We start from the raw sequence: 11,433 nt of genomic DNA on the forward strand, positions 1-11,433 counted from the left end.
GCATCAGTTAGTGAGACTAAAATTGTGTTAGAGGAAAAGATATTGGGAGAAATTCTGAAAGTTCCTACTAAAGAGTTGAGAACCATAAATGGAAAGGCAGAGGCTTCAAGTGACTTCAAGGATATGATAGTCAAGAATGGAGTAAAGGATGCTGGGTCAAGGGCTAGACTTTTGAAGAAAGAGTTGAAAGGAGAGTTTCAGCTCATGTTTGAAATAGTGAACAAAGTCCTGCTTCCAAGAAAAGAGGGACGCACCAAAAGCTTTTATCAACGACACGCCATCATGGAGGCACTGACTAACTACCAAGCTATCAAACTTCCTGCTATTATGATTGAGCATATCATCAAGGTGGAGAGGGCACCAGAGGGTCATCGTGGGCTCTCATATGGTTTTCTTCTGACTAAGTATTTGCTCACTTCAAGGTCAGGACAGACAACGCTACTGCTGGCACTAAGAAGCATATGTTTTCCATGGGAACTCTGGAGGAGTGTGAGTGCATACCTAAGAAAAGTGATATGGGAAGTGTCTTCACAATCTCAAAATTGCTTGAAGATCAAGAGATCACTACTACTGAACTACAAAGGGTAAAGGCTGAGAATGCTGTCCTTCAAGCTCGGCTATCTGAGAAAGAGAAAGTAGTTGGTTCTCAGGGTGCTCTGAAAGCTGCAAGACTGGAAATTGAAAGCCTCAAGTCAGACAATGAGAGGCTGACATTGAAGGTGGATAAGCTCAAGGATCAGATGATCGAGGACCAGAGAGTCAACGGTGAACGAATGAACCATTTCCTTAAAGCCCTGGCCCAAAACTCACAGAAGCCCAAAGCTCCTTATCTTGTTCATGTCAAATTCATCTTTCTATTTCTATGTGACAATGTTCTGGCAGTGATGACAATTTCACCTTTACGCATTTTCTGATTTGGCTATTATGCTATGTATCTGTATTAACTATTTGAGCTTTTTACTCTGTTGTGTGCCAGTCTAACTGCTTGCATGTTTATCTTACTTCTCATGATAGTATTGCCCTAATGGTTCTGAGTTCGTAATGCTGAACTTCTTTTGCTTATGCCAACTTCCCTTTTCGATAATGCAAAAACGGAGAAATATGTGTTTGTTTAAAAAGGGAATAAGGGGGAATAACTGGAAGATTGATATGTGCTAATTGAAGGACCCTTCAGTGGGTGACCTGGTCTTCCAGTGTATGTGTGTTTTGTTGCTAAAATGTTTGTGGATGCCTTGAAAATGATGGTCTGCGTCGCAGGGGGAACAAGTGGGATCTGGCTCTCAGGGGGAACATTATCTAAAAGTTTGTCATCATCAAAAAGGGGGAAATTGATAAGTCCAAGTGCATTCGTGTTTTGATGATTGTCAAACTGTTTCAGAACCAGATAGAGACACAGTGCGTGGTCTACTCTCTCGTGTACCATGCACGTCAGCGAGAGACAATTGTAAAGCCGAGCTACTCACTTTTTTGCACACAAGTACGGCGGTGGTGGCCATGCTTTAGGTCAAACTATTGAATGAGTGGTGTCTATCCATCCCACATGCTTCCCACTATTTATACAACATGTTGCAACATATTATATATCACTTGAAAAACCTAATCTAACTTGTGAAAAAGCTGTCGCCCCAAGAATTCAAGTGATCACAAGAACAAAGTTACTTTCAAGCTGAAGAACCAGATCCTGATATGAGTTTCATCTATGTTATTTAGGTTGTTGTAAATCTTTATTCATTTGTGCTTAAACTGTAAACCTACTCTTCTTGTTTAGAAGTTGTTTGTAGGTATTTTAAATTCTCAAAGTGTGCTTGTTGGAAGTGTGTTTCCACAAGCTTTTGAGTGGTACACTAGGCTAGATTTAGTCTAAGTGTATTAGGTTTCTTGGCTAGAGTTTGTTAAGTGGAGGTGTTTGCAATCGGTGTATTGCAAATGGAGAAGGACTATGAGAGTTAGTTCCTAGGTTGCAACTATTGTAAGGGTGAGGAATTATGGGAGTTAATTTCTAGTTTGAAATAGGTTGTAATATGAAGTTGCTCGGTTAGTGGAGTTGAAATCCTACTAGGTTAGGTCGTGGTTTTTAATCCCTTGAGCAAGGAGTTCTCCACGGTAAAATCGTGCCTTCTTTACTTACTGCACTGCATAAGGAAACTGGTATACAACCAGGTCTCTCTGTGTTGTGTTTGGTGGATGCACAGCCTATAACAATATTGTTAAGTCCACCACGTGTTTCGTCAGTTAGCACTATGTCGTCCGCAAATAGCATAAATCATGGCACTTCCTCTTGAATATGTTGTGTTTGTTCATCCATCTCCAAGAAAAATAAAAACGGGTTGAGAGCTAATCCCTGGTGCAACCCATCTCGACTGGGAAGTGTTTCAAGTCTCCTCCCACTGTCCTCACAGAATTCTTGACTCCACTGGTACATGCCTTAATGAGTAAGTTAAGTACACCATACTCCAAGCATCAGCATAAAATCTCCCTCAAGACTTTGTGGCATGCCTTTTCTAAGTCAATGAACACCATATGTAGGTTCATTTTTCTCTCCCTATACTGCTCCAACACTCCTTAAAAGGTGAATGGCTTTCCTTGTCGATCGCCCCGGTATCAATCCAAATTGGTTCTCGAAAAAAAAGATACATCTCTCCTCATTAAGGAATTTGACACTGACACCCATTCAGAATAGTAATTGGCCAGAAATAACCCAATTTACTGTTATTTGCATGTCCTGACATTATTAATAAAACGATTAGCAAAGTGTAACCAACCTAAAACACTTGCCATAAAGTCACCCTCCGCAGTGACATTCCCTGTTGAACGCCCTTCAACCACCATCTAGACTCCAATAAATCAACTTATCAACACCTTTCCCAACTGTCGTTTTCGCTGTCTTCCGCCACCACAGAAATATCACCAAATAGCTTTGTCTCTCTCCATTTCCAACACGAGAGCCCCATTTCCCTTACACACATAAAACCCCATTAACACCATTCTTTATCACTATCACAAACAGCCGCAGTTTACTTTTACTTGTCTATTATACTAAAAATAAATTCTTTACTTTTACTTGTCCGCTTTAGTATATCAAGAGAAAGACAATCTTCTTTCTCTTGATTGTGGTGGTGGTGCGTCTAGATGTCTGTGAAAATGGAAGAAAATAGATTTCTGAGAGGTGCACATCTATGTATGTCTATGCATCCCGTATGTGTACATGTATATCTGTGTGATGCAAAGTGATGTACGCGATATACACACGTGACATACATTATCACGGCGTTTTCAAGGTCGATTTCAGCTATGGAATATTAGACTCCAAACCAATAAAAATCACCTCCAAATCTTTCTCAAACTTTTTATATAGCCTCGTCCAAGTATATTCAATCATCAATTCCAACCACAACCACTAAAAAAGTAATTATTTAAAGATTTTAAATTTCAAATTGAAGCTTCAGACGAGTTTGTAATGGTGAGATTATAACTCATAATGATGATGAAAATTGTCATTAGCAATTTCAGTTGCTTGTGTATTAAATTTGAATAAATTAGAAATACGGGGAAGGGTATTAAGATTTCTTGAATGCGTGATATCAATTTCCGTATTTTATGTTTGTATGTTCGCCAAAAAAAAAAAAAAAAAGTTAAGTACCAGACACCAGTTATACATTGAACTATTGTTGACTAACAGGGTGAGAATTGTTTTTACCAATGCTACATCCGTGTTAATTTCCCAAAATCAAATTTGCAAAAAATCTTTGTGCCACGTCTAAACTCTTATAGTTTGGTAGCTGATTAGATTTATGTAGGTGGTAGTAATACATGCATTAGTTATAAGAGAATTTATGTATATTATATTAAGAAAAAGAACAGCTACACTCCACAAGTTTTGTCTAATTCACTGCACTTGTTTCATCATAGATATTCATGCTACCTTTTAACAAATCTTGTTTACCAAACCCATCACCACTTGAACAACATGTACTCGAAGATTTCTTGCTCAAACAGTTTCAAAATCTTAATTAAATTCTTTTCAGGGGAAAGCAACTAAGCACTTTAATTTTTATTCGGTATGCATATTATTAGATCAAATATGACCAATTAGGTAACAATACTATGTGCCGAACACCCCCCCCCCCCCCCCCCCCGGTAAGAGAAAATTATTGGCGTCCATTAACATTTGTTTATTGGCTAGTGGTTTTGTGATCTTCCTAGTAAATTGAATTGCATGTAGAAAAGATAAACTTTGGACCAACTCCTCCGCAACAAAACAAAGATAAATTATGATGCTCGTCTAAGTAACAGCTTGGTGGATGTGTTGGCTGCAACTACACTATCATTTTTTTAGTTTATATATATATATATATATATATATATATATATATATATATATATATATATATATATATATATTTGTTCTCATCAACAGTTTTTATAGCTTTAATTTTAGAAAAAAGGATTGAAATTTACAACTTAAACATAGTTGAATGCCGGTAAATACATATAGGCAGTCCCCTTGGTATGGAGTTACCTTTGTTAGGAAGCGTTTTGTCCCTAATGTCGGACTTTCTTGCGCAAATTTAAATTTAATTTAGTTGAGCCCCAATAAGGATACTGACCACCGAATGGGAAACCAAAAAAAAAAAAAAAATCGGCAGCATTAGTGGTCTTTATGGATATGTTTTATTCACATCTTATTCAAAATTTAAATCATTAAAGAGGAATATTAATAGTAACTCCACCAACAATTGTTTTCTCTCATAATATCAATGAATTTTAACGTGTGATAATAATTTAATAACAAATTGTTATTATTCTTATCAGGTTAATTACAGTGATTATTATCAAAAGAATTCATTTATTAATACCTCATGTGTGACTTAATTGTATAAACATTTTTAATACCTGCACAGAACTTAATTTTTTACGTATAATATATTAATCGGAAAAGAGTCAAATATGCCACTGTACTATTGGAAAAGGGCCAAATATACCCCTCGTTATATTTTGGGTCCAAATATACCCTTGCCGTTATACTTTGAGTAGATATACCACTCATTTTAACGGAAGGACACGTGTCATCATCCTATTGGTCTATTTTAAACTATCTCCTAATTAATTAAATTCCAACCCATAACCCGAGTATGGATATGGGTCTTTTAATTGGATACCGAATTATGGGTTGGATTTAACTAATTAGGAAATAACTTAAAATAGACCAATAGGATGAAGACACATGTCCTTCCATTAAAATGAGGGATATATTTATGTCAAAAAGATAATAACAGGGATATATTTAAAATCAAAGTACAACGAGGGATATTATTGGCCTTTTCCAATAGTACAGGGGTATATTTGGCCCTTTTCCGTATATTAATAGGTAACATATACATCAATTCTTATAGTAGGTCCGACTACTTTTTGTGAAAGTTGCGGGCTGACACTTCTAGACACGTGATGAGAAGGACGTCTAAAATTAAAGTCCATAAGGGTGTGTTTGGAAGGGAGGAAAAGACTTTCCATAAAATGTTTTTCTATTTTTTCATATTTGGTTGGTCAAAAATATATTGAGAAACATTTTCGATAGGAAAACAAGTTTTTTAAAAATGAGGAAAATGACTTCTTTGATGGAAGTAGAAAAAACAAGTTTCAAGTGACATTTTCACTCCTTCCGGCCCTCCAACACGCCCTATCCCCGCCCCCACCCACCTCTGTATCTCCTCACCCCCACCCCTTCCCTCAATAATGTTCGCCTAGATTATTTACAAGTATTTTGGGGATAATATTTGCTGCTTACTTACCAAGCGCTAGAAAATAAATAAGAAAACCATTTACTTTTCAGGGGAAAAAAAATCACGAAAGTATTTTCCTTCGTATCAAACACACCCTAAGAAACAACTTTAATTATTCTATAATTCGAATTTGAGGACAAAGATTGAGTGTATTTTCGTAAAATAACTATAATTAAATTCTGTTTTTTATCTACAAAAGTTGCAAGATGAAAGTGGAATAATAATACAAAGTTAGTGAAGAATACGTGCAATAGTTTTTTTTTGAATCAGAGGTCTTTGGTTTGAGTACCCATGGGTACGGAGTCGCCTTTATTAGAGAGCGTTTTACCTCCCAATGTGAAACTTCCGCCGTAAATTCAAATTTAGTCGGACTCCAATACGAATATCGGACATTGAGTGGAAAAAAAAAATGATTTTTTCGTAAGTGAATGATACTCTTACATCTTCTTAATTACATAAACTAAGAATGGCTACAATTATGAGATTGAGTCCAATTATTCTGATCTTTTGAAAGCTTTTTCATAGGCAATAATGAAACTATCTTTTTGCGCCTCTTCAAGAGACATTTCACCGTCTTCACCCATCACTGTCAAATAGATGCCATGCACCAAAATCTAATAAATATATACATGCCGATGTGCTTTTATATTTTAGAGGAAACATATCGACTGTTTAGACAACATATAGAGCCCGTTTGGATTGACTTATAGCTTAAAGATGTTTATAAAAATTAAAAAAAAAATAAGTTGGGGTAGTCCAACTTTTTTTTTGGCTTATAAGCCGTTTTTGACTTTAATTACCGCTTTAGATAAACTAAGTTAAATGGTCAATTATTTTTTTGAGCTTATTTTAAGACAAATGACTTTTTTAAATAAATGTAAACACTCAAAAAATTGAAAATGTTTTATATAAGCCAACTTATAAGCCAATCCAAACGGGCTCATAGAGTATAGACAGCATTCATCTAAGAGTGTGACCTAGTAATTATCAAAATGAGTAAAAATCATTGAATATCAGGAAACAAATCTTAACAATGGTATTTTTCAAGTTTGTCTAAATCTTGGTAGAAAGAGTTATTCAGTACTAACGAAAAATAGCAGATATCCACTGAAATAGTCAAAGTAAACACAAACTTATGGAAATCGCCGCACGGCAAGTTGGAATAGAATGACATGAATTCTATATCGCCATTTATAACTGTTGGTTCATGTGCCACTTTTAAACTATTCTCTAACTGATTTTCCCTCCACGAAATGCCAAGATAAGTAATAGGAAAAGAAACAAAAGATATCATTAATCCCATATTCCAAATTCACTTGATTTTTAATAGTAGAAGAAAAGGACAAAGAGATAATTGTTTAATATTCAATCCTTCCACCCGTAGTATAAGGTGAGAATGATTACTTCTTTTATATGCAGCTTTCGTCTTTCTTTTACACACGATACAATGCTCGCTTCTTATTTTAATTACCGAGCTAACTTTTATGCCGAGCACTATAGTTGTCGTGATTTAATTTTCTAAATTTAAGTTTGGTTGTTTTGTCCAGGGAAACGAGTTTTTCTAATCTTGCCCCCATTAACTTCCGGAAAAGGTTTCATTCCCTCAACCACATTTATATACAAAGGGAAAGGAAATAAACACAAGGGTGTGATCTAGTGATCAACGCAACGGTTGAAAACCATTAGATCTCAGGATAAAATTCTAGCACAAGCAAAATAACTATCTTTCAATCAGCCAAGACTTGGAAGACAGTGGCTCATTGAAAACCCTTACACAATTGATGGAAGGATGAGTGTATGCTCTAACAGAATACAATGAGCAAATACATCTTCATAGAGGATATCAGTTCTGTTACCTCTAATATAAAGAACAATGAATCTTCAATAGCACATACTAAGTCAAGTCACCTAATTGTGCAAAAAATTAGTTTGCCATGTTCAGTCTATTAATCAAGTTTAATACAGGTTTTAATGCATCAATATGTCATGCTAAGTCATGAAAAAGTTTATCATAGCTTTAAGATCTCAAAATTAACTCAATTTATCTAAAAATGACATATACTCCGTATGACCTAGAACGTGCTTGCCTCCACACTGCACTAGGTAATTAATTCAAAGAAATTGTGAAAGTTTCAAATCATGCTTTGGAAAAAGCAAGTTAGGTTAAATTCTCACTTACCTTTAAACCAGCAAGCTTCGTAAACCCAAATTGTAAAAATCTCCTCCAAAAGCCTCAATCTACGAATAATATCGATTAATAACATCCATTATACTAGACATGCTTAATCCCACAGTTTTAGTTTAAGCCTAGGTCATGGTCAATAAAAAGTCAACCTCTGATCAAATTAGTCAAAACCCAAAGCAAATTATAGAATCGGGTCACCTATAAGCTCACTATTCAAAATCTATTTTCAGTTTCAGTTTTGAGTTCCTTTACTAGTTCAAATTATCAATTTACCAATTCTAGGGCTCACTCAAACAATTGCCAGATTCACCATCTAAGTCTATGCTTAAACGCTAAAATTCAATGGGTAATCATGATATAATCATAGGACGAAGTTTACAACACTTACTCCAACGTATAGTGGATTTCCTTTCTCAAAATGACCTTAGACCGAGCTCCCTAGGTCCAAAAATGGTGAAGAATGAAAAAAAAATCTTAAAACTCAGCTTTTATGCTCACGCCGGATCCTTCATCGCGATCGTGATGGGATATGTCATGATTGCGATGAACAAATCCCACATTGACCAGTAGTCCATACTTTCTTCATTACGATTGCGATGAACAAATTTGCACTGGAAAAATTGCAATTCAACTTGTCTTGCAAAAGTTATCCGAGCCCCTTAGGTCCCAACTCAAACAATACCATCAAGTCCAAAAATATTATATCAAGTTACAAGAAGTCTCAAAACATGAAGTGAGACCAATACCTAAATGAGGTGTTGTGCTGTTAAATTCTTCCCCAGCAATGCTTGACAATCATACTATAATTGTCCAATAGTTGTAAACACTCGTTATTCATATCCCGCTAGTACTGTCACATACTATCTTATATAAATACACTCGATAGAACACTCTACCTGTGAATGCGTCTTCAACCTTAGCTCATATGCATGGATTTCTAATTTTCATACCAAAAACTTCCTCAAATGTTTGATTTTGTTTATATGAACTGTATTTGACCGGATGACATGATTAGATCATAAATATACTTTTGAAACGTATTTACATGATATAACAAATACCTTATAACTATAGCATGATTCTAAACTAATATTAACCGTCCCTTTCTAAATCCATACAAGTACACATTCCTCGATTAAAACTCAGTTCTCTTCCAAGATATCATAACACTGTCAATGATACGAGAAAGCTCCCCAAAACCACGTAATCACCCACCATAACTTTAAGTCACGGATTTTTCTTGTTAGGAAAAGATACATGTCTGCATTGAGTTATCTTTAAGCGTTTTTGTTCCGAATCGACTTTATCCGATCCAAGGCCCTATCGCATTAATTTTAGATCCTTTGGCTTCATATTGTTGAGTACAAACTACTCAACTAGTCAACGGTACCAATGTCCATCTGAAGCCACAAATGTAACGATGTGTGCATCATATTAACAATTATCATTACGTGTAAATTCTAATTAATGCAATTGATCATTCCAATGACTCCCCGAACCAATGTTACACATTCTCAACAAGCTTTTGGGTATTTGTACAACCCCCTACAACTGTCCATCAGATTCCAATTAAGGAAACTACACTCAACTAAACGTGTGTACCCAAAGTACCTTGTACAACTACATAATGACATTGTGAGCTTCTACTATATCATATTTGATAAAAATAAGTACTTTGTGAAACTCTACAACTTCATATTTATGTGTTAATCCCTATGTTGTACAAGCCATCTGACCAGACATAGAGTGTGCAGCCTCAATGGGCCTATCAATAATCATTCCAAACTGGATCAAGCTTTTCTAGGTACTTTATAAAGTCTACCATACGCCCATAATGACACATTCAGACTTCCACTCGAGGATAATTAACTTTGTGCTACTTTATCGGACCTCAAACCCTAAAATTTTATGTGTTGTCAATCTCAATGCCAAGGAATGATACTATTTAACCTCTCTTTCCATGTCCTTAAAATAACACAAGTCACATAAGACATAATACAATTTTTTAGAACTCGAATGCATAAAGTTTCAAACTCTAAGTGTCACGACCCAACCGGAAGGCCATGACAGGCACCCGGAGCTAGCCTACCGAGTACCTCAAAACGCACACCTCATAGTCATATCTGAGTGAGCCATGACACTAACTCATAAATAACATAACTGAAAGGGGCACATGATATATATATATATATATACACACACACACATCATCATCATCATCAACTGTGCCCATATATAAGCCAACAAGGCTATCAAAGGATATAACAAAATATAGACCGAAGAGGTCATAAGACATCTAACTGTACACATCTATCTACGAGCTTTTACATAGAGTACATAACATAATAAGGACGGGACAGGACCCCTCCATGCCCATATATATACACAAAGAATCATACCACGTTGTACTGTATCTCCGGAACAAGTAGATACCAACACTGAGATGGTAACCTAAGAATTTGTACTGTCTCTCTGTCTACTTGCGGGCATGAACGCAGCATCCACAAACAAGAGGACGTCAGTACGGATAAAGTACTGAGTATGTAAGGCATAAGAGTAACATAAGACAGACATAAGAAACTATAAGGTAAGTGAATGCAACATGTATGTCTGAACTGTCCCTGCGAATGAATCATATACATAATTACTGTGCATCTGAACTACCTCTGAGGGCTGATGATATGCGTAATACTATGCATGCAAGCATGAGGTCATATATATATATATATATATATATATAACGCCTGTCAAGCCATTGTGGGCATCCCATCGTATCGTATCGGCCGACATCATCATCATCATCATCTTCATATCATCATCATCGTATCATCATATGACTAGCTGATCAGGTGGTAGCACGTATATAACGCCGTCACCTTCCCTATTCCCCATACATATATACGCGCATATAGCGCCTGAGGGGTCTCGGGTCTGTACATGCATATGTGTGTGTGTGTGTGTGTATATATATATATATATATATATATATATATATATATATATATATATATATATATATATAATGCAATGCAAAGCATAAAACATGGAGTACAAGTAACTCTAAAGACTATGCTAATCCGAAGGAAAACTTTACTCAAGATACATTGTGGAACATGAATCAAATAAGTCGGTCTTAACTCTAAGAGTGGAACCATTATGGATTGACATTATGTGTACGTTCGGTTCACAAGGACCATGCAGAAAGAAAGAAAGGGATAGCCTTACATACATCGTCGTCTCCTTACTACTCCACTCCTATCCTCCTAAGTTTTCAAATCTACATTCAAGATGATTCACACTAAGTTTAAGTCATTGAAACGTTTATAAGATCAAACTAGACAATTAGGTTAGCTAATGAAATTTACATTTTTCCTATTACCAAATTCCAAAAAAGCTAGACTTTTCAACATAACAAAAATGCCAAGAGATTATTCAAACTAAATAAATCCATCCCAAACCTTCCCAAAA

Source organism: Lycium ferocissimum, chromosome 5, assembly GCF_029784015.1.
Source record: "Lycium ferocissimum isolate CSIRO_LF1 chromosome 5, AGI_CSIRO_Lferr_CH_V1, whole genome shotgun sequence".
Lineage (NCBI taxonomy): Eukaryota > Viridiplantae > Streptophyta > Magnoliopsida > Solanales > Solanaceae > Lycium > Lycium ferocissimum.